This window comes from Salmo salar, unplaced genomic scaffold, assembly GCF_905237065.1.
Source record: "Salmo salar unplaced genomic scaffold, Ssal_v3.1, whole genome shotgun sequence".
In the NCBI taxonomy this organism is placed as follows: Eukaryota; Metazoa; Chordata; class Actinopteri; order Salmoniformes; family Salmonidae; genus Salmo; species Salmo salar.
Window position 1 is genome coordinate 72,503 of NW_025548584.1, and position 24,566 is coordinate 97,068.

Genomic DNA, 24,566 nt, shown 5'->3' on the forward strand with positions numbered 1-24,566 from the left:
TTGCCCCCTTCTCCCCTTCTCACCCGCTCCCCTTCTCACTCCTCTCCCCTTCTCCCCCTCTCCCCTTCTCACTCCTCTCCTCCTCCCTCCTCTCTTCTTCTCCCCCTCTCTTCTTCTCTCCTCTTCTCACTCCTCTCCTCTTCTCCCTCCTCTCCTCTTCTCCTCCCTCTCCTCTTCTTCTCTCCTCTTCTCCCCCATCTCTTCTTCTCTCATCTTCTGTCCCCTCTAGCTTCTACACCACATCCCCCCCTTGTCCTGCTCTAACATGAGACCTCATCAGTACTCATTTTGGGTGCTGGTACTGTTTATATTTAGGTGCTAGAACATTCAGCCAATATTCTATAAGAGGTGAACTCAAGCAGTAGAAAGTTAGAGGTGATATTATAGCACACACTATGTGTAACTTTTCTGCTCTGTCAGCAGTTTCCTGTGGAGTTTTTCTAATGTCAGTGTTTCCTGTAGGTAGGTGGGTTTAACCACTGATCTGATCCGCTTAACAGTTTGTCATATCAAACCAAGTTTATTCACCCACTGTGTCACACAGCTTCATAAGACAAAGACCTGTTTACACCAACCCATATTTATAACATGCTGAGTATCCTCCTTACACATCTGGACAGCCAATACATCTCTGTTGCTAGACTGGACTTTAATTACAGCTGTTCTTTTCTCTCTTCATCTGACCTGACCTCTGACCTGACCTGACCTCTGACCTGACCTGACCTCTGACCTGACCTCGGCCCATAAATTCCTAACTAATCCACAGTTATCCACCCTTATCAGTGACCGCAAGCATGTGATTGCCTTTTCCCTTACTTAGTTCCTTTTCAGGCCCTGGCACTTATACAACCTCCATTGATCCCAGCATATACATTTTCTCATCCATGTAACCATTAACTTCTAGTAAAATATTTAAAACTAGAACCCAACACTGTCCATCTGGGGACAGACACTAATGTCAGTTAAGGTGTGATGGTGTCATGCATCTGACTGTTGTATATTAAGTGTCAATGACTGATTGCATATGTCTCTATGTAAATTAATGAAAGTATATATTTAATTGATAATGCCCTCAGGTTTTATTTTTTTACCTTTTTTATAACGAGGCAAGTCAGTTAAGAACAAATTGTTATTTTCAATGATGGCCTAGGAACAGGGGGTTAACTGCCTTGTTCAGGGGCAGAACGACAGCTTTTTACCTTGTCAGCTCGGGGATTCAAACTTGCAACCTTTCGGTTACAAGTCCAACACTCTAACCACTAGACTAAGCTGCCACCCCGTTATTCGTCAAGGGCAGGAAAACCGGGTCAATATATCCTCCAGTCACCGGCTTCGAGGGCATTATCACTTTTATATAACGGGTTAACAACATATTCAAATAATGATTAACAATATTATTTTGCTTAATTTATTCATACTTTTTCATCTTTTCACAAGATATAGTCCCGACACAAATCTAGGGTTGCTACCCAAGCTGGCTGGTCGTTCGTTCTATTGGTTCGGTTGCTGCCAGAGACGCGACCCAGTCGTTCAGTCTTTTTGTTCTGTATCTATGGACGCGACCCAGTCGTTCAGTCTTTTTGTTCTGTATCTATGGACGCGACCCAGTCGTTCAGTCTTTTTGTTCTGTATCTATGGACGCGACCCAGTCATTCAGTCTTTTTGTTCTGTATCTATGGACGCGACCCAGTCGTTCAGTCTTTTTCTTCTGTATCTATGGACGCGACCCAGTCGTTCAGTCTTTTTGTTCTGTATCTATGGACGCGACCCAGTCGTTCAGTCTTTTTGTTCTGTATCTATGGACGCGACCCAGTCGTTCAGTCTTTTTGTTCTGTATCTATGGACGGGACCCAGTCGTTTGTTCTGAATGTTCCATTGCCATACTGGCTGGCAAAGTTCTTATCCCTTCCTCGCTAACTAGCCAACTATGGCTAACTTATAGTCACATCAAACAGTGCAGCCAAAATAACAACAGTAGCTGCATTTGCATTTGTTTAAGCAGTTTTCTAATGACATTTATTGGTCACATCCATAACAATGAGCTAATGAGGCACGATTTCACCTGGGATAGAAAATGTTCTCACTCGTCAGGACACTGTTTTTCAGAGGAGCTAGCCAACGACACAGCTAACACAGTCACTTCAAACTGAAGCTTTAAAGACTGCAAACTAGCTGCACTTTGTTTGGTTTTACCTGTTTTCAAATGATCTTTCTTTGTATATATCCATAAACATGATGCTGATTCATGATTTAAGCTGAGAATCGCTGCCTGCGTGTCTGTCTCGTCCCGACTCCCGACATGTTCAATACTATGGGACAGCTGGAGATTTGAATTTGAATATTGAAACAATGTTGTAAATGCTGGAGAGACAGACAGCAGTTTATGCAAATCTCTAATGTTGAAAACTAAATGTTAGTCTTAAAGAAATGTGAGATAATGTCTAGATGCTTTTTATAGTAGAGATCAAGTTTATAAGTTGCCTGGCTGGCCTGATGAGACAGTGGATTGTACAATCAGATTGAACAGAGTAAATAGGCATTTAAATGACATAGATTTAGCCGGTGGTAACTTGTGGAATAGACACCGGCTGGAATGCAGTTTTAACCAATCAGCATTCAGGATTAGACCCACTCATTGTATAATATGTTTTATATATGTCTTATGTTACAGATGGAGAAGGGAGGGGTGTAGATGATAGAGGTCTGTTACCTGAGTCAAGATCAACAGGCCTGATGCTATATGTCAAGAAGAGAGAGAGAGAGATAAGGGAAGGGGGGAGAGAGGGAGATGTCAAAAGAGATAGGGCTGATAGACTAACATGCAGTCAACTGAATATCTTTTCATAACTGACTTCTCACCAGTGATGTCATCATAACCAGTAACCTTTTCCACTCTTGGTCCGGCTCAGCTTGACCCTGACAAAAGCAAATTTATTAAATTAGATTTAAACTCCTCTGCAAAGAGAGTTACACATTTGCATGGAAGGGAAATGTACACTACATGACCAAAAGTATGTGGAAACCTGCTCATCTAACATCTCATTCCAAAATCATGGGCATTAATATAGAGTTGGTCCCCCTTTGCTGCTATAACAGCCTCCACTCTTCTGGGAAGGCTTTCCACTAGATTTTGGAACATTGCTGCAGGGACTTGCTTCCATTCAGCAACAAGAGCATTAGTGAGGTTGGGCACTGATGTTGTGCGATTAGACCTGACTCGAAGTCGGCATTTGAGCTCAGGACTCTGTGCAGGCCAGTCAAGGTCTTCCACACCAATCTTGACAAACCACTTCTGTATGGACCTCGCTTTGTGCACGGGGGAACTGTCATGCTGAAACAGGAAAGGGGCTTTCCCAAAACTGTTGCCACAAAGTTGGAAGCACAGAATCGTCTAGCATGTCAATGTATGCTGTAGCATTAAGATTTCCCTTCACTGGAACTAAGGGGCCTAGACCATTATTCCTCCCCACCAAACTTTACAGTTGGCACTACTCATTGTGGCAGGTAGCGTTCTCCTGGCATCTGCCAAACCCAGATTTTTCCTTGGTCTTCCGGATGTTGAAGTATGATTCATCGCTCCAGAGAACTGGTTTTCATCGCTCCAGAGAAAGTGTTTTCATCGCTCCAGACAATGTGTTTTCTCCAGAGTCCAATGGAGGCGAGCTTCACATCTCTCCAGCTGACCCTTAGCGTTGTGCATGGTGATCTTAGGCTTGTGTGTTGCTGCTTGGCTATAAAAACCCATTTCATGAAGCTCTCAACGAACAGTACACGTGCTGACGTTGCTTCCAGAGGCCGTTTGGAAATTGGTAGTGAGACGATTTTTATGCTCTATGTTGCTCCTAGACGTCTCCTCTTCACAATAACAATAACATTGGTCTGAATCTGTTCGTATGGTAGAGAAATGGTCTGTATCTGTTGGTATCGTAGAGAATTGGTCTGTGTGTCTTGGTATGGTAAAGAATTGGTCTGTATCTGATGGTGTGGTAGAGAATTGGTCTGTATCTGATGGTGTGGTAGAGAATTGGTCTGTGTCTTTTGGTATGGTACATAATTGGTCTGTATCTATTGGTATGGTCTGTATCTGATGGTATGGTAGAGAATTGGTCTGTATCTGTTGGTATTGTAGAGAATTGGTCTGTATCTGATGGTATGGTAGAGAATTGGTCTGTATCTATTGGTATGGTAGATAATTGGTCTGTATCTGATGGTATGGTAATGAATTGGTCTGTATCATTCACTTTATTTTATGTGATCAACCAGTTTTGTATCTTTTAGAGCGAGAGAGCAAGAGAGCGAGAGAGAGAGAGAGAGACATTACCAGTAATTGTCTGACTGTTGGTGCTGTGACTCCCTAGCCCACCAGGAGGCAGAAGACAGTGAACAGGGTGAGCAGCATGGATCTTTATGTCAATGCCATGGAGATGGTCTCTCTGAGCTCCAGAGCTGAAGCTGGACCGGGAGAGGAGAGAGCAGCCCAGGGGACGGAGTAGGAGTAGAATGAAGCTGACCCTACATGCTGATCTTAGGTCAGTTTTGTGTTTTAAATCGATGGTCAGCAATGGACTGGTGTTTAAAATGTTGTGACAAACCTGAAGTGGTTCTAATTTTAATAACAAGTTCAGAATTAGTTTATCTTTCTACAACCTTGGAAGAAATCTAAAAGGACTGACTCCAACATGGTAACATGCGGTTTTGGGTAATATGTGGTTTTGATTATTTTAAGAGGGTAGCTCAAATACGTTTGATTTGTGTTCCAGAATTTATAGATTTTTGTCTTTATCTTATTTAGTGTCTCTTAGATTCTTTGTCTTATTTAGTGTCTATTAGATTCTTTATCTTATTTAGTGTCTCTTAGATTCTTTGTCTTATTTAGTGTCTCTTAGATTCTTTATCTTATTTAGTGTCTCTTAGATTCTTTATCTTATTTAGTGTCTCTTAGATTCTTTATCTTATTTAGTGTCTCTTAGATTCTTTATCTTATTTAGTGTCTCTTAGATTCTTTATCTTATTTAGTGTCTCTTAGATTCTTCATCTTATTTAGTGTCTCTTAGATTCTTTATCTTATTTAGTGTCTCTTAGATTCTTTATCTTATTTAGTGTCTCTTAGATTCTTCATCTTATTTAGTGTCTCTTAGATTCTTTATCTTGAAGTGTTTCCATTATTAGTCCATGTATTATTATAATCATCTGTTCATTCTTTGTATTTTGAAACATGTTTTAATAAAGGGGTCATCTTTTTCTCAAGTCATTTTGGTTTGTTGTTGTGGTCTGTTTTGTTGTTGCTGTTGTTTACCTCATGATGTTATTGATTATGAATGTTATCATATTGATTATGATATAGATTATTCTTATGTTGTTATTAGTATAGAGATAATTATATTATTGATTATAAATGTTATGATATTGATTGATTATGAATGTAATGATATTGATTATGATGTACATTATTGCTATGATGTTGTTAGTAGTATATAGAGATAATGTTATTGATTATAAATGTTATATTGATTATTGATTATGAAGTAGATTATTGTTATATTGCTCTCTAAACTGTCATGTAATCACTGAATGCTTTTAATAAACTGACAGGCTGTCAGTCTTGTGAGATTTCCCCTCCAGTTTTTTATTTCCCAGTGGTCAAGAAGTTATTGATCATTAGTGATTCCATCAGTGACACCAGACATCAGCTCAGCCCAGAGGTCCAGCTCAGCACCTTGACCCTTAGTGACCTCTCCCCCAGACAGACAGACAGACAGACAGACGGACAGACGGAGGCAGAATTCTGCATCTTCATATCACAATAACAGCTTTCTAATGCAGCTGGAGGTGTTCTGAATATCACTACACAGGACAACAACTCCCATTGTTAGAGACATAGACATGAGCATCTTGTCACTATATACAGATCTCTGGAGATGTTCTGAATATCACTACACAGGACAACAACTCCCATTGTTAGAGACATAGACATGAGCATCTTGTCACTATATACAGATCTCTGGAGGTGTTCTGAATATCACTACACAGGACAACAACTCCTATTGTTAGAGACATAGACATGAGAATCTTGTCACTATAAACAGATCTCTGGAGATGTTCTGAATATCACTACACAGGACAACAACTCCCATTGTTAGAGACATAGACATGAGCATCTTGTCACTATATACAGATCTCTGGAGGTGTTCTGAATATCACTACACAGGACAACAACTCCTATTGTTAGAGACATAGACATGAGAATCTTGTCACTATAAACAGATCTCTGGAGGTGTTCTGAATATCACTACACAGGACAACAACTCCCATTGTTAGAGACATAGACATGAGCATCTTGTCACAATATACAGATCTCTGGAGGGGTGGAGACAATATACACCTGCTACTTTACGAAAGATACACACAGGCTATAAATCAGACATTATCTCAATTTGAACTATAAATCAGACATGATCATTATGTCCATACAAAATAGAAAATGCATAACAATAAGATGTTGGATACATTTTCAAATTGTAAAAAAATATCACATTGTAAAAGAAGCGACAAAAAAGTTCAGATAAAAGTAGAAACTTTGTGTTAAAAAAATCTCTATGCACAAAAAAAAGAAAGGCAAATAACAAATGGCAAAAGTTTGATGATGATCTAGTTGGACACGAGGAAGAGAAGTTCATTACAAACAAGGAGCATGACTGGTCTCTGATAGAGAAGTTCAATTCACTACAGACAAGGAGAATGACTGGTCTCTGATAGAGAAGTTCAATTCACTACAGACAAGGAGAATGACTGGTCTCTGGTAGAGAAGTTCAATTCACTACAGACATGGAGAATGACTGGTCTCTGCTTCTTTTCTGGACTCCCCTCCTCTCCTTATGAACTCCTGGTTTTAATACAACAACACAACACACAACATGCTAAAACCTCACTAGGGTAGGGGGCAGTATTTTAACGTCCGGATGAAAAGCATGCCCAAAGTAAACTGCCTGCTACTCAGGCCCAGAAGCTAGGATATGCATACGTTAAAATAATGTCTGTGAGTATAACAGAACTGATGAAAACCTGAGTAAAATCCATCCAGGAAGTGGGATTTTTTTATGTTTGTAGTTTTCTATTGAATGCCATTACAGTATCCATTGACGTAGGACTCAAATTGCACTTCCAATGGCTTCCACTAGATGTCAACAGTCTTTAGAAATTGTTTCAGGCTTGTACTCTGAAAAATGAGGGAGTAAGACCACTTTGAATGAGTGGACACTGCAGTGTCCCAGAGGTTTTTCATGCGCGAGACCGAGGGCACTCCTTTCTTGTTTTCCTTTTATATTGACGAAGCTGTTGTCCGGTTGAAATGTTATTGATTATTATGACTAAAAACAACCTGAGGATTGATTATAAACATTGTTTGACGTGTTTCTACGAACTTTGAATAGTACTGGGTTACAAATAACATGGACTACAAAGCAAGATGGCCACCAGTCAAAGAACTACAAACCTCAATCTGACTATACCTTCTCCCTTCTCTCACTTCCCCTGGTGGTGGACTTGTTCAGAGGAACCTGAGTCTCAGTTGCAGCTGCAGAGGAAGAGTTATCACCATTAAAACACCAAATAAAGAACACATCTGATATTGATTTGTCAATTTAACATGGTCTACATTAGTTTACCAGAGTATTAGAAAGAAGGTTTGACTGGTTGAATGATTGATTGAGTTGATAGTAAAACAGATTAAGTGAGAGTGAGTGTGTACAGACTTAAGTAAAATAATACATTTTGTATATTTCTGATGTAGTCAATAACTGAAGATTAGGCTATAGGATGTTCCTTACTTTAATAGTTAGTTATTCAATTAAAATCCATCACATCAACAAACTGAATGAGTGAGTTCATGTTATAAAGAGTGAAAGAGCACATACTGCTGTTAATAATGAAGTTAGTTTACCTGTTGTTCTGCAGAAGGAGTAGACACAGGTGGAGGAGAGGAGAGAGGAGAGCAGACACAGGACACAGACTGAACAGCAACATCCAACACAGACCACAGTCTACAGGAGGAGGGGAGGACTCAGGAGGACTGGTGTCTGGACAAAACATTAAACACAAACAGAAGTACACTCTTAGATGATCTACTGCTGATTGAATGTTTACAGATGAACTGGAGGCTGTGTTTTATGACCTTAGATCAGCCTCTGGTGATTGATTCAAAATAAGATACAGTTTCTTTGGTGTTCCTTACAATCTTTTTAACTGTTAAGAATAGTCTTTCTAGTAATCAATCTTGGTTCAGACCTAAACACAGTACTATTACGGCCACTGTACGTGTTGTAACTTATATTTCTAATGCCCTGGATAATAGAAAGTACTGTGCCGCCTTGTTCATAGATTTATCTAAAGCTTTTGACCCTGTAGACCATGCAATACTTTTGGGTGAGCTGTCGTCAATAGGACTGGGATTGGATGCCTGTCGTTGGTTTCATGACTATCTAAAGGATAGAAGTCAGGCTGTTAGAGTCGACTGCCTCCAGTCGGAGCCATTGGAGTTGGTTAAAGGGGTCCCACAAGGTTCTATACTTGGTCCATTACTGTTCACTCTCTACATAAAGAATATCGGTGATGAGATAAGAAATGGTCAAATTCATTTATATGCTGATGACACTGTCATGTGCTCTAACGCGTCAACGGCTGACCAAGCATTATCACTATTGGAGACAGATTTTAAGATACTACAAGTGTCTTTTGTACAGCTGAAACATTTTTTTTAAATGCAAAGAAAACACATTTTATGATTTTTGAAAGGTTAAAAAAGTTGGATTAAAATAAACTTGTACTTTCAAGCTTAGATGGTTCTTGAATTAATCAGGCCTCTGCATATAAATAGTTAGGGATATGGTTGGACGATAAACTGTCTTTTAAAATGCATATTGACGAACTTTGAAAACGGCTAAAAGTCAAGCTAGGCTTCCTCTATAGAAACAGGTGTGCTACTTTTATGTCTGTTATAGATTATGGGGATATTATCTACATACTACGGCATCAACACTTAAATCGCTGGATGCTACTTATCCTGTTATGGCTAGGGGGCAGTATTTTCACGGCTGGATAAAAAACGTACCCGATTTAATCTGGTTACTACTCCTGCCCAGTAACTAGAATATGCATATAATTATTGGCTTTGGATAGAAAACACCCTAAAGTTTCTAAAACTGTTTGAATGGTGTCTGTGAGTATAACAGAACTCATATGGCAGGCAAAAACCTGAGAAGATTTCATGCAGGAAGTGGCCTGTCTGACAAGGTGTCGTTCTTCTTGTCTCTGTTTATTGAAGAGTGAGGATCTTAGCTGTCCCGTGACACTTCCTACGGCTGCCATAGGTTCTCAGAAGGCGGCAAAACGCTGAATCGTGGCTTTGCAGGCTCTGGCTGAAACAAAGTAGCGCGTTTGGGTAGTGGCTGGTTACAGTACTGTGAGACTCAGGCTCGTGCCCGCGTCGACCGAAAGCTTTCTTTTCTTTCCTCTGTTTAGCTAAATGGACATTCCCGGTCGGAATATTATCGCTTTTTTTTACGAGAAAAATGGCATAAAAATTGATTTTAAACAGCGGTTGACATGCTTCGAAGTACGGTAATGAAATATTTAGATTTTTTTTGTCACGAATTGCGCCATGCGCACGACCCTTCTTTACCATTCGGATAGTGTCTGGGACGCACGAACAAAACGCCGCTATTCGGATATAATGATGGATTATTTTGGACCAAACCAACATTTGTTATTGAAGTAGCAGTCCTGGGAGTGCATTCTGACGAAGACAACAAAACGTAATAAAACTTTTATAATAGTAAATCTGATATTGGTGAGTGCTAAACTTGCCGGGTGTCTAAATAGCTAGCCCGTGATGGCTGGGCTATGTACTTAGAATATTGCAAAATGTGCTTTCACCAAAAAGCTATTTTAAAATCGGACATATCGAGTGCATAGAGGAGTTCTGTATCTATAATTCTTAAAATAATTGTTATGTTTTTTGTGAACGTTTATCGTGAGTAATTTAGTAAATTGTTAGCAAATTCCCCGGAAGTTTGCGGGGGGTATGCTAGTTCTGAACGTCACATGCTAATGTAAAAAGCTGTTTTTTGATATAAATATGAACTTGATTGAACAAAACATGCATGTATTGTATAACATAATGTCCTAGGGTTGTCATCTGATGAAGATCATCAAAGGTTAGTGCTGCATTTAGCTGTCTTCTGGGTTTTTGTGACATTATATGCTAGCTTGAAAAATGGGTGTCTGATTATTTCTGGCTTGGTACTCTGCTGACATAATCTAATGTTTTGCTTTCGCTGTAAAGCCTTTTTGAAATTGGACAGTGTGGTTAGATAATGGAGAGTCTTGTCTTAAAATGCTGTGAAATAGTCATATGTTTGAAAAATTGAAGTTTTTGTATTTTGGAGGAATTTGTAATTCGCACCACGCCTATCATTGGATATTGGAGCAGGTGTTCCGCTAGCGGAACGTCTAGATGTAACATTGCACACTTAGGTTTATTACAGGTGCTAGCTACAGAACTAGAACTCACCACTGTGTTTTATATCAACATGTGGGTTGCACTTCGCTGTCCGTGAGACGAGAACAACATGCTCTCGTGTTTGTCTATAAAGCACCTCTGAATAAACTACCTTCTTATTTATCATCACTCATCAATATTAGAATTAGAATTCCTAAAACCAGACCTCAAGCATGGATTACACTTGAGGCCCATGTGATTTCCACAGAGTTGGGTATGTCTGCCTTTTCCTGTTACGCTCCTTGCCTATGGAATAGCCTGCAGACTAAACTTAAACTTGAGACTCTTGTCCCCCTTGCCCATTTTAAATATTTATTGGAGGATTTTTATTTTTGTATTGCTTGTAACTGTTTCGGGTAATGCAAGCTCTTGTGCTGTTAGGGGAATAACCTATGTGTAAATGTAACAATCTGTTGCTGTACCATCTGTGATGATTTTGTTTGTCTTGTGTAGTATCTTAATCATTGTACCTAAACTGTTTGTGTAAACATGTATACGCAGAGCCCAGCTGTAAAAGAGACCTTGGTCTCAGTCTGTGTTCCTTGTTGAAATAAAGGTAGAATAACTCAACCTCCTCTCATTCATGGAAACCAGACACACCAAGACTAATACAAAATTAATAATACTAAATATATAGCCAGAAGATAAAGACAGAATTATAACTGTTCTTACCAAGTGAAATCCTATTGCTGATGTTTCCATAGTGGTACAACTCTTTCTGTTTAATTCCTCCTTTACCTCCATCATCCACTACCTTGTTCTCCATAGTCCCACAGTAGTAGAGTCCCAGGTCAGATTCAGTGATGTTCTCAATCAGTAGATCATAGGAGTTGTTAGAAGGGTTCCACACCACATGATATCCAGGGAGAGAGATGGAACTTAAAAACGTAGTTGAAATAACTACAGGAGGCAGGTACTTGTGAGAACAGTTCCTATACCACATAATGTATACTCCAGTAGTTATGTTACAGTCAAAGTAGAGAGTGATGTTGTCTCCTGGTCTGACTCTCAGCTCCACCTCTGCTGCAGAGATCCCATCCTGACTGGAGGAAACAGCGCCTACAGGTAGCAGAGGAACAGTGTTAGGATGAATCACAGAACATCATAAACTTCTTCATATGAAAATATAAACGTCATGTCTTTTCCACAGTCATCACAATATCACAATAATAAGTTAACAAATCTGGTCAACCATAAAACCACATCAAGAAATCATCTATCATCCAGCTATAAGGCCCAGTAAAAAAGTTACACACGTAAGAATGCAATCAGGGTGACACACAGCTTGTCCATCTGGTGGTCTGATGGTCTGATGGTGACTGTCAGAGAGTAGCTGGGTCTTTGAGTAAAAAGGTCTTTGCTGTGTATTTCTGTGTTCATGATTAGATGTACTTTACCAAGAAAGGACATACGAGCAGCGATTGGTTCGATCGAGTGGAAAGTTTTCAGCCTGTGGTCCTTTTCCCTGAAAACCTTTTCGTGTGACATGAAGGGGGGGTCTAGCATCGAGGTAAACAGGTTTCACAATAACGTGAATTTAATGGAAATTAATCAGCTTCTTTGAGGTGTTCACCTTAGATAGCAACACCTTAAGAGACCTGTAGACATTACGAAGAAACAAACACACATTTTGATGACTGAGTTAACCTTTAAACCAGAAAATACACTTATACAGAGGCTAAAAATAGGCTAATAGACCTATAATCCTTTATAACTGTAATCAGGCAGTAGCCCTAATGTTAGACCTAAAGTAGACCTTTATATCTGTAGTCAGGAAGTAGTCCTAATGTTAGACCTAAAGTAGACCTTCATACCTGTAGTCAGGAAGTAGGTCTAATGTTAGACCTAAAGTAGACCTTTAGACCTTTAACACAGAATTCCTGGATACAGCCATTAGCTTTGATATATTGGCCATATACCACAACCACCCAAGGTGCCATATTGCTATTATAAACAGGTTACCAACATAATTAGAACAGTAAATAAGTTGTTTGCATTGTACCTGTGGTATATTGTCTCATATATAGCCAATTAGCATTCATGAATATATAGCATTCAACTAGTGAGTTTTAAAACTGACTTTTAATTAGTGAATAGAGATAGTGTTATTTTTGATGGTTGACCTTTTTATTTGGAACACTAAACTATGGTGGTGATAATAGTAAACTTCAATACCCAAGATGCATTGGAGGATGTGCTATATACCCAGTGTTAAACAGTTGTTTTTATCCCATCTGATGAATGATGTCTGTGTTTATCAATGAATAGTGGCCAATCAGTTAACATCCACACTCTAGTCAATATGTGTGAAGGGGAGAGATATATGTGACAAATGAACTTGTAATAACAATGTTTGGACTCTCTTCCTCAGGCTGAATGACAGCACCATGACAACAACAACAGGAAGTCAGTGTGGTATTCCTGTGTACTGAGTGTGTCCTCTTGGCCAATCAGTGACTAGCTCTTATATGAGTACTGTAACACCAACATCATAATATCAGACTTATCAACGTCAGTAGTGGTCAATGTATGTATATGTTTACATGTGTTTACATGTGTGTAGATCTGTTCACATTTGTGAAAACATATGTGTGGGTTCATATATCACTATGTGTGTGGTTGTGGTTTACTCAGCTAGTGCTGCTGCTCTGTAGGGGAGAGGTTAAGTGGGGCCTGGGTTTCAGGTCTGAGGAGTAGTGTCAGAGTAGTTGGGTCTGTCAGTAACAGTATCAGAGTAGCTGGGTCTGTTAGTAACAGTATCAAAGTAGCTGGGTCAGTCAGTAACACTATCAGAGTAGCTGGGTCTGTCAGTAACAGTGTCAGACTATCTGGGTCTGTCAGTAACAGTATCAGAGTAGCTGGGTCTGTTAGTAACAGTATCAGAGTAGCTGGGTCAGTCAGTAACACTATCAGAGTAGCTGGGTCTGTCAGTAACAGTATCAGAGTAGCTGGGTCTGTCAGTAACAGTATCAGAGTAGCTGGGTCTGTTAGTAACAGTATCAGAGTAGCTGGGTCAGTCAGTAACACTATCAGAGTAGCTGGGTCTGTCAGTAACACTATCAGAGTAGCTGGGTCTGTCAGTAACAGTATCAGAGTAGCTGGGTCTGTCAGTAACAGTATCAGAGTAGCTGGGTCTGTCAGTAACAGTATCAGAGAAGCAGGGTCTGTCAGTAACAGTATCAGAGTAGCTGGGTCTGTCAGTAACAGTTTCAGAGTAGCTGGGTCTGTCAGTAACAGTATTAGAGTAGCTGGGTCTGTCAGTAACAGTATCAGAGTAGCTGGGTCTGTCAGTAGCAGTATCAGAGTAGCAGGGTCTGTCAGTAACAGTATCAGAGTAGCTGGGTATGTCAGTAACAGTGTCAGATTATCTGGGTCTGTCAGTAACAGTATCAGAGTAGCTGGGTCTGTCAGTAACAGTGTCAGAGTAGCTGGGTCTGTCAGTAACAGTATCAGAGTAGCAGGGTCTGTCAGTAACAGTATCAGAGTAGCAGGGTCTGTCAGTAACAGTTTCAGAGTAGCTGGGTCTGTCAGTAACAGTGTCAGAGTAGCTGGGTCTGTCAGTAACAGTGTCAGAGTAGCTGGGTCTGTCAGTAACAGTATCAGAGTAGCAGGGTCTGTCAGTAACAGTATCAGATTATCTGGGTCTGTCAGTAACAATATCAGAGTAGCTGGGTCTGTTAGTAACAGTATCAGAGTAGCTGGATCTGTCAGTAACAGTATCAGATTATCTGGGTCTGTCAGTAACAGTATCAGAGTAGCTGGGTCTGTTAGTAACAGTATCAGAGTAGCTGGGTCTGTCAGTAACAGTATCAGAGTAGCTGGGTCTGTCAGTAACAGTATCAGAGTAGCAACAACACAAAAAGGACTATGCATGATATACAATCATATGGACACACCTTTAACAGTATCACACATACATACATATATGTATGTGTGTATATACATATATATATTTGTGTGTATGTGTGTGTGTGTGTGTGAGTTGGGTATATGGGGGTGTGTCCATATGATTGTATATCATGCATAGTCCTTATATATATATATACATATAAACACATTTAAACATGTACATACATTGACCACTACTAATGTTGATCAGTCTGATATTATGGTGTTGGAATTCCAGTACTCATTTAAGAACTAGTCATGATTGTCTGAGAAGACACACTCGCCACATTGGAAACCAACACTTACTTCCTGTTTCTGTTGCCATGGTGCAGCTATTCTCCTGATGATGAACTCACATTTCACACTGAGGGCGTTTCTCACTTTTTCTATGTCCTATTTGTTGCCAAGATGTTTTGTGGATAAATACTACATTTTGGGATGCCTCAATTAGCTCATACATATTATGTTGAGATTTAAACGTTATGATTACTGGATGTTCATAATTTGATAAATCAAACATTAATACAGCAGGCTACAGCTATAGAGGCCAACAATAAGCCTCTGTCTCATGATAGGACTCTGTCAGAAGTGTCTTCTCTTTCAAGGGTCAACAGCTACATCAACATTAGTGTTTGGTTCTTCATGTTGTGTTTGATGATGTTGCAGCAGGTTGACTTGACCAGGTGCTGCTAGTTAGGTGTTGTTATCTACAACGACCACATAAAAGAAGCTGAATATTTTCCAAACCGGTTTACCTCGATGCTAGACAATCCTCCTTCATGTCACAACATGGGTTTCAGAGAAAAGGACCACGAGCTGAAAACTTTCCACTCGATCGAACCAATCGCTGCTTGTATGTCCTTTCAGAGGCGTGTTTAACAATTCTAAGTGTGTTTTATGTTTGGGATTCTTCGGGGTAGCCGCCCTTTGCCTTGAGGACCGCTTTGCACACTCTTGGCATTCTCTCAACCAGCTTCATGAAGTAGTCACCTGGAATGCATTTCAATTAGCAGGTGTGCCTTTTTAAATGGTAATTGGTGGAATTTATTTCCTTCTTAATGCGTTTCAGCCAATCAGTTGTGTTGTGACAAGGTACAGTTGGTAAAAGACCAAGTCCATATTATGGCAAGAACAGCTTAAATAAGCAAAGAGAAACAACAGTCCATAATTACTTTAAGACATGAAGGTCAGTCAATCCGGAAAATGTCAAGAAGTTTCTTCAAGTGCAGTCGCAAAAACCATCATTCGCTATGATGAAACTGGCTCTCATGAGGACCGCCACAGGAAAGAAAGACCCAGAATTACCTCTGCTGCAGAGGATACTTTCTTTAGAGTTACCAGCCTCAGAAATCGGCAATTAACTGCACCTCAGATTGCAGCCCAAATAAATGCTTCACAGAGTTCAAGTAACAGACACATTTCAACATCAACTGTTCAGAGGAGATTGTGTGAATCAGGCCTTCATGGTCGAATTGCTGCAAAGAAACCACTACCAAAGGACACCAATAAGAAGAAGAGACTTGCTTGGGCCAAGAAACACGTGCAATGGAACTTAGACCGGTGGAAATCTGTCTTTTGGTTTGATGAGTCAAAATGTGAAATTTTTGGTTCCAACCGCCATGTCTTTGTGAGACGCAGAGTAGGTGGACGGATGATCTCTGCATGTGTGGTTCCCACCGTGAAACATGGAGGAGGAGGTGTGATGGTGTGGGGTGCTTTGCTCGTGACACTGTCTGTGATTTATTTAGAATTCAAGGCACACTTAACAAGCATGGCTACCACAGCATTCTGCAGCGACACGCCATCCCATCTGGTTTGCACTTAGTGGGACTATCATTTGTTATTCAACAGGACAATGACCCAACACACCTCCAGGCTGTGTAAGGGCTATTTAAAAACATAAAAAGCCAGACTACGGTTTGCAACTGCACATGGGGACAAATATCGTATTTTTTGGAGAAATGTCCTCTGGTCTGATGAAACAAAAATAAAACTGCTTGCAAGCCGAAGAACACAATCCCAACCGTGAAGCACGGGGGTGGCAGCATCATGTTGTGTGGGTGCTTTGCTGCAGAAGGGACTGGTGCACATCACAAAATAGATGGCATCATGAGGTAGGAAAATTATGTGGATATATTGAAGCAACATCTCAAGACATCAGTCAGGAAGTTAAAGCTTGGTCGCAAATGGGTCCTCCAAATGGACAATTACCCCAAGCATACTTCCAAAGTTGTGGTAAAATGGCTTAAGGACAACAGCATGGCTACCACAGCATTCTTCAGCGATACGCCATCCAATCTGGTTTGCGCTTAGTGGGACTATCACTTGTTTTTCAACAGTACAATGACCCAAAACACACTTCCAGGCTGTTTAAGGGTTATTTAACCCTTAAGGAGAGTGATGGAGTGCTGCATAAGATGACCTGGCCTCCCCAATCACCCGAACTCAACCCAATTGAGATGGTTTTGGATGAGTTGGACCGCGGAGTGAAGGAAAAGTAGACAACAAGTGCTCAGCATATGCGTTGGAAAAGCATTCCTCATGGGGCTGGTTGGGAGAATGCCAAGAGTGTGGGGGGCTGTCGTCAAGGCGGGGGGTGGCTCCTTTGAAGAATCTAAAATATATATATATATTGATTTGTTTAGCACTTTTTGGGTTGCAGCATGATTCCATATGTGTTGTTTCATGGTTTGGATGTCTTCACTGTTGTTCTGCATTGTAGAAAATAGTAGAGAGTGGGGAAGAACCCTTGAATGATGAGGTGTGTCCAAACTTTTGACTGGTACTGTATATATATATTTTTTTTGCTAAACAGGTGTCTCAGAACAGGTGGGGTTTAGCCTCAGCTGCCCTGAATGACGGGTCGCCACTGCAATCATGTCCCTAATCCCACATTCTATGCGTCTAACTTTTCTTTCTGTGCTTAGCACAGTCATGTCATGGTTGTTGGTATTAAAATGATATAGTTAAGTCTAGGCTTCTCTATAAAATGTTTCTATTTAAGGTCAGGAAGTAGGCTATTTACTTTGAACAAGATTGAATACTCAACAATGACATATACAGCAAACAATTACATTTTGTTTATGAATGCAGAGCCAACCTAACAGGATAACACTATATTAAGAAAACATGAGAAGAAAAATAACATAATGGATTCTATAAGGATTCCTGTACAAAACACATTTTAACCGTACAGGAATTTCATTAAAGAAAAGACAAAATTGAGATGCTAAAATCCTCTCAATGAAAAGTTGAGACATGTCCTCTGTGTGCATCTGGCATTTGTTTTGAAAAGTGAGTGATCATGGTGTAAAGAGATCCTGGGGCTTGTGTTGGTAAGACCTGATGTTGTACAATGGGTCAAGTGTTCCCAAACTTTTTCACTCAGGCCCCCCTTCCAGGATTGGGGAAAGGTATGCAATGACTGACATGACGAGAAAAAACTGATGATGCACTTCCCAATTTGTGCATTCTACTATTACAACTTTCAAGAGTAAGTTAAAAGCCGGACTGAGTTCCTTACATTTAAAAAAAAAGTTTGTCAACCACTGGAAAGGGCGATAAGCCGTATCTGGCTGTGCAGAATATAGAAGTGATCCACACGCCTGTTACGTTAAATGCAACATATTGGAGTCTAAATTCAATAGAGTGTGTGTTGTAAGGGCTCTCTTTCGATATAATGATGGAACTATCATATGCTCACTTGATCGAGGATTTAGTCTGTGTTTGAGACTGATAGCATTGAGAAAGATGTCGGCAGCAGTTTTGTGTTGAATTGCTGTACATCAATCAGTCAATCAAATGTATTTATAAAGCCCTTCTTACATCAGCTGATGTCACAAAGTGCTGTACAGAAACCCAGCCTAAAACCCCAAACAGCAAGCAATGCAGGTGTATAAGCACGGTGGCTAGGAAAAACTCCCTAGGAAGGCCAGAACCTAGGAAGAAACCTAGAGAGGAACCAGGCTATGAGGGGTGGCCAGTCCTCTTCTGGCTGTGCCGGGTGGAGATTATAACAGAACATGGCCAAGATGTTCAAATGTTCATAGATGACCAGCAGGGTCAAATAATGATAATCACAGTGGTTGTAGAGGGTGCAACAGGTCAGCATCTCAAGAGTAAATGTCAGTTGGCTTTTCATAGATGATCATTCAGAGTATCTCTACCGCTCGTGCTATCTCTAGAGAGCTGGAAACAGCAGGTCTGGAATAAGGTAGCATGTCCGGTGAACAGGTCAGGGTTCCATAGCCCACTCAACCCACTCGAGTGACGCACCCCTCCCAGGGACGGCATGGAAGAGCACCAGTAAGCCAGTGACTCAGCCCCTGTAATAGGGTTTGAGGCAGAGAATCCCAGTGGAGAGAGGGGAACCGGCCAGACAGAGATAGCATGTTGGTTCTTTGCTGCAGTGCCTTTCCGTTTACCTTCACACTACTGGGCCAGACTACATTCAATCATAGGGCCTACTGAAGAGATGAGTCTTCAGTATAGACTTAAAGGTCGAGACCGAGTCTGCGTCTCTCACATGGATAGGCAGACCATTCCATAAAAATGGAGCTCTATAGGAGAAAGCCCTGCCTCCAGCTGTTTGCTTAGACATTCTAGGGACAGTTAGGAGGCCTGCGTCTTGTGACCGTAGCGTACGTGTAGGTATGTACGGCCGGACCGAATCGGAAAGATAGGTAGGAGCAAGCCCATGTAATGCCTTGTAGGTTAGAAGTAAAACCTTGAAATCAGTGCTTCATCCGGGTAGCCAGAAAGTAGAGCATTGCAGTAGCTCCCTGTGGCTCAGTTGGTAGAGCATGGTGTTTGCAATGGTGTTTGCAAGGCCAGGGTTGTGGGTTTGATTCCCATGGGGGCCAGTACGAAAAAAATAATAAAATGTATGAAATGTATGCATTCACTACTGTAAGTCGCTCTAGATAAGAGCGTCTGCTAAATGACTAAAATGTTTTAAGAAATGTAAAATGTATGGTAAAGTACATCTAGTCGTTAACACGGAAATACAGAGACCCTCCCCATTATGTATTAAAGGGACTTTAAGATTCATATGTTTTGCTGCAGGCCTTATAATAGATACTGTTGCTATGTGTCTAAAACTCTGCCACTATATGTTGAACAAGCATCTATATTAGTCTTTGTGGTTAAGCCCTGGCTGCTGTGAGAGTGAGCTGCAGGCTGCATCTGAGTCAGACTGAAACTAGATAAAGAGAAGTAACCACTGTCTGGTTTTGACATGTTGATCTTGTGTGACAGTGGACAATGCTAATGAATTCAGAGAAGCTACTGTACTAGGTTACTTTATAAGGTAACCTCAGTTTACTGCTGCACACATACACTGACGTTGGTGATTATACCACCAGGGAGTGATCAAATGTATATAATCAGCTGTGCCTTTAGGTTGGGTGCAGAACTTACTCTGAAACATACATTATGTGTTTCCATTGTTAGCTGTTAGCTGTCTGCAATTGCATTAATAAAGGTTTGATTAATTTACTTAATGATGATATTGTCAGACTGTTGATTTCACCAATAAGCCAATGATTGACAAGGAACAAGGAACCTACCCCGGCAACAACAATAAGTCAATGATTGACAAGGAACAAGGAACCTAACCCAACAGTCACAAGCCCAAATATAACAGTGAAATGCCTACTTATAAGCCCATAATCAACAATGCAGTTTTAAGAAAAATAAGCTTTAAGTAGAAAATAACAAATAGTAAAAGAGCAGCAGTGAAATTACATTAGCGAGGCTATATACTGTACATGGGGTACCGGTAGAGAGTCAATGTGAGGGGGCACTGGTTAGTCAAGGTAATTGAGGTATAATGTACATGTAGGTAGAGTTAAAGGGACTATGCATAGATTATTAACAGAGAGAAGCAGCAGCGTAAAAAGGGGAGGGGGAGGGGGCAATGCAAATAGTATGGGCAGCCATTTGATTAGATGTTCAGGAGTCTTTTGGCTTGGGGGTAGAAGCTGTTAAGAAGTCTTTCGGACCTAGACTTGGCGCTCCGTTACCGCGTGCCATGTGGTAGCAGAGAGAACAGTCTATGACTAGGGTGTCTGGAGTCTTTGAACATTTTAGGGCCTTCATCTGACACCACCTGGTATAGAGGTCCTGGATGGCAGGAAGTTTGGCCCCAGTGATGTACTGGGCCATACGCATTGCCCTCTGTAGTGCCTTGCGGTCGGGGGCCAAACAGTTGCCATACCAGGATGTGATGCAACCAGTCAGGATGTTCTCGATGGTGCAACAGTATAACTTTTTTGATGATCTGAAGACCCATGCCAAATCTTTTCAGTCTCCTGGGGGGGAATAGGCTTTGTCGTTCCCTCTTCAGAGACTGTCTTGGTGTGTTTGAAGCATGATAGTTTGTTGTTGATGTGGACACCAAGGAACTTGAAGCTCTCAACCTGCTCCACTCTGGCCACTTCAAAAATAATGGGGGCGTGCTTGGTCCTCCTTTTCCTTTAGTCCACAATAATCTCCTTTGGCTTGATAACTTTAAGGGAGAGGTTGTTATCCTGGCACCACACAGCCAGGTCTCTGACCTCTTCCTTTTAGGCTGTCTAATCGTTGTCAGTTATCAGGCCTTCCACTGTTGTGTCATCTGCAAACGTAATGATGGTGTTGGAGTTATGACTGCATGGCCAGACACGAGTGCACAGGGAGAACAGGAGGGGCCCCCGTGTTGTGGATCAGCGTGGCAGATGTGTTTTTACCTACCATTACCACCTGGGGTCTGCCCATCAGGAAGTTCAGCATCCAGTTGCAGAGGGAAGTGTTTAGTCCCAGGGTCCTTAGCCATTTGGAATGGGTCTAGGGTTTCTGGGATAATGGTGTTGATGTGAGCCATGACCATACTTTCAAAGACCTTCATGGCTACAGGCGTGAGTGCTATGGGTCGGTAGTCATTTAGGCAGGTTACCTTAGTGTTCTTGGGCACAGGGACTATGGTGGTCTGCTTGAAATATGTTGGTATTACAGTCTCAGTCAGGGACAGGTTGAACATGTCAGTGAAGACACTTGCGAGTTGGTCAGCACAAGCTCAGAGTTCCTGGTAATCCGAACACACACACAGCCTTAACCCTGGCAGGAGGAAACCCCTCGATACACCTGGAGACACACACATCTGACGAGCATCGGTGCCAGTGTATTACGACTCAATCTTAGTCCTGTATTGATGCTTTGGCTCTTTTATGGTTTGTCGGAGGGCATAGCGGGATGTCTTATATGTTTCTGTACAGCACTTTGAGATATCAGCTGATGTAAGAAGGGCTATATAAATACATTTCATTTGATTTGATTATATGCGTCAGGGTTAGAGTCCCGTCCTTGAAAGTGTCAGCTCTACCCTTCAGCTCAGTGCGGATGTTGCCTGTAATCCATGGCTTCTGGCTGGGGTATGTGCGTACAGTCAATGTGGGGATGACACCATCGATGCACTTATTGATGAAGCCAGTGACTGATGTGATGTACTCCTCAATGCCATCGTAAGAATCCCAGAACATATTCCAGTCTGTGCAAAACAGTCCTGTAGCTCAATAACATCTGCTTCATCTGACCACTTTTTATTGACCGAGTCACTCGTGCTTCCTGCTTTAGGTTTTGCTTGTAAGCAGGAATCAGGAGGATAGAATTATGTTCAAATTTGCCAAATGGAAGGCGAGGGAGAGATTTGTTTGCAACTCTGTGTGTGGAGTAAAGCTGGTCTACTACTGTTGACCATCCTCCCAACGAAGGGGCATGACCTGGGACTCTACTACGGTGGGACTAAGGAGACGAATGATGAAGAGGATATTCAGGTCTACCACTATGGAAAGGTCACCACTTGGATTTTAATTGGTAAAAATGTGTTCCTTGTTTCATGTGTGAACATCCAGTAAAGTCCATGTTCCTCTCGTAGTAAACATGTTCTGAAGCTTTTTAAACTTCATATTAAAACAACATGTAGTTGGTAGTAACTGTATCCAGGGGACTAGATGATAGGTTATATTAACCATACACAGTAAGCTGTGTAGTGATGTTGTTCCTCTCTACTGTAGGCTGCAGACATTTGACATCCACACTTGAAATTACTGAACATTTGGTAAATTTACCTGACCCATACGCATTGGGTGTGTAACCTGATTAGGGTGTCCACCCACGGTGCTCAGAATGACTATCATATTTATATTATGGTAATTAATATCAACAGAACATGCAAGTCAAGGATGCAACAATGTGTGGTCCTTCTTCCCTAATTCTGATGCGCACTTTGAAGACATTTACTTTCCCTCAGCCAACAAGACGAGTTTCCCCCATTGTAGAAAAGTTGACCTATTCTATTGGTCAGCTTGCAGAGAAAATAAATAGCCTATTCCAAACAGACTCTGGGACAGTTGTGGGACGATAGATCCCAAATTCATACAACCAGTAGACCTAGGCTACAATGAAGAGGCTAATAAGCATTATTTTTTAATGGGATTTTTTATTCTTCTCCGAGACAATTGGCCGGTATTCAATTTTATTTATTTGCTTTTCAAATGTTTTATCGGTCAAAAGCCAGCTATTACCGGTTAACGGAAACCCCAGTCAGGACATGAGGCTACTCATATTAAAACCTGTTATGGCTAGGGGGCAGTATTTTCACGGCCGGATAAAAAACGTACCCGATTTAATCTGATTATTACTCCTGCCCAGAAACTAGAATATGCATATAATTATTAGCTTTGGATAGAAAAGACTCCAAAGTTTCTAAAACTGTTTGAATGGTGTCTGTGAGTATAACAGAACTCATTTGGCAGGCAAAAGCCTGAGAAGATTTTATGACAGGAAGTGGCCTGATGTGACCATTGTCTTGAACTTCTTTAAGCCATCCCATTGAAATACAAAGGGGTTTAGGAATATTTTGGCACTTCCTATTGCTTCCACTAGATGTCACCAGCCTTTACAAAGTGTTTTGAGTCTTCTGGAGGGAGATCTGACCGAACAAGAGCCATGGAACGGTGATGTCCCATTAGACACCTGGCGCGCTTACTTCATGTTGGGTACCCTCGTTCCAATACGTTATAAAAGGCTATGCATTCGTCCACCTTGAATATTATCTCACTGTTCTGGTTAAAAAGGCCATAATGATTTTAAACAGCGCAGTTGACATGCTTGAACGGAACGGAATATTTCGATTTTTTCCCGATCGCTCATGACGCGAAGTCCGGCTGGCTTACATCATGTGCTAACGAGACGGAGATTTTCGGATATAACGATGGATTTTTTGGGAACAAAACAACATTTGTTATTGAAGTGAGTCCTGGGAGTGCATTCTGACGAAGACAACAAAGGTAATACATTTTTGTAATAGTAAATCTGATTTTGGTGAGGCTCAAACTTGACGGTAGTCTGAATAGCAACGCCGTGATGGCTGGGCAATGTACTTAGAATATTGCAAAATGTGCTTTCACCAAAGGCTATTTTTAAATCGGGCATGTCGAGTGCGTTCAAAAGAGTGTATCTATAATTCTTTAAATAAATTATAATATTTTGCGAACGTTTTCGTGAGTAATTTAGTAATTGTTAGTAATTTCGACGCGGACTTGACTGCCGGTTTTGGGGGGATACGAGTTCCTGAACGTCACATGCATATGTAAAAAGCTGTTTTTGTATATAAATATGAACTTGATAGAACAAAAAATGCATGTATTGTATAACATAATGTCCTAGGAGTGTCATCTGATGGAGATTATAAAAGGTTAGTGTATCATTTAGCTGGTCTTCTGGGTTTTTGTGACATTATATGCTTGACTTGAAAAATGGGTGTCTGATTATTTCTGGCTGGGTACTGTGCTGACATAATCTAAATTTTTGCTTTCGCCGTAAAGCCTTTTTGAAATCGGACAGTGTGGTTAGATTAAGGAGAGTCTTGTCTTTAAAATGCTGTAAAATAGTCATATTTTTGAAAAATTGAAGTTTTTGTTTATTTGGATTCAAATTTGCCGCTCTTGAAATGCACCTGCTGTTGATGGAGTGTACCACAGGTGGCACGCTAGCGTCCCACCTAGCCCCAAGAGGTTAATCTGATTATTACTCCTGCCCAGAAACTAGAATATGCATATAATTATTAGCTTTGGATAGAAAAGAC

At 40.9% G+C, this 24,566-nt stretch overlaps 1 long non-coding RNA gene across 1 annotated transcript in view; it reads right to left on the reverse strand.

Annotated features, from left to right (window-relative positions):
- The window catches only part of LOC123733160 (uncharacterized), a 72,425-nt gene extending 50,845 nt beyond the window's left edge, over positions 1–21,580 (reverse strand). Inside the window, exon 1 of the long non-coding RNA XR_006763632.1 lies at positions 21,521–21,580. This is a non-coding gene — a long non-coding RNA (uncharacterized lncRNA). The remainder of the gene's footprint in view (positions 1–21,520) is intronic.
- Positions 21,581–24,566: the final 2,986 nt, after the last annotated feature.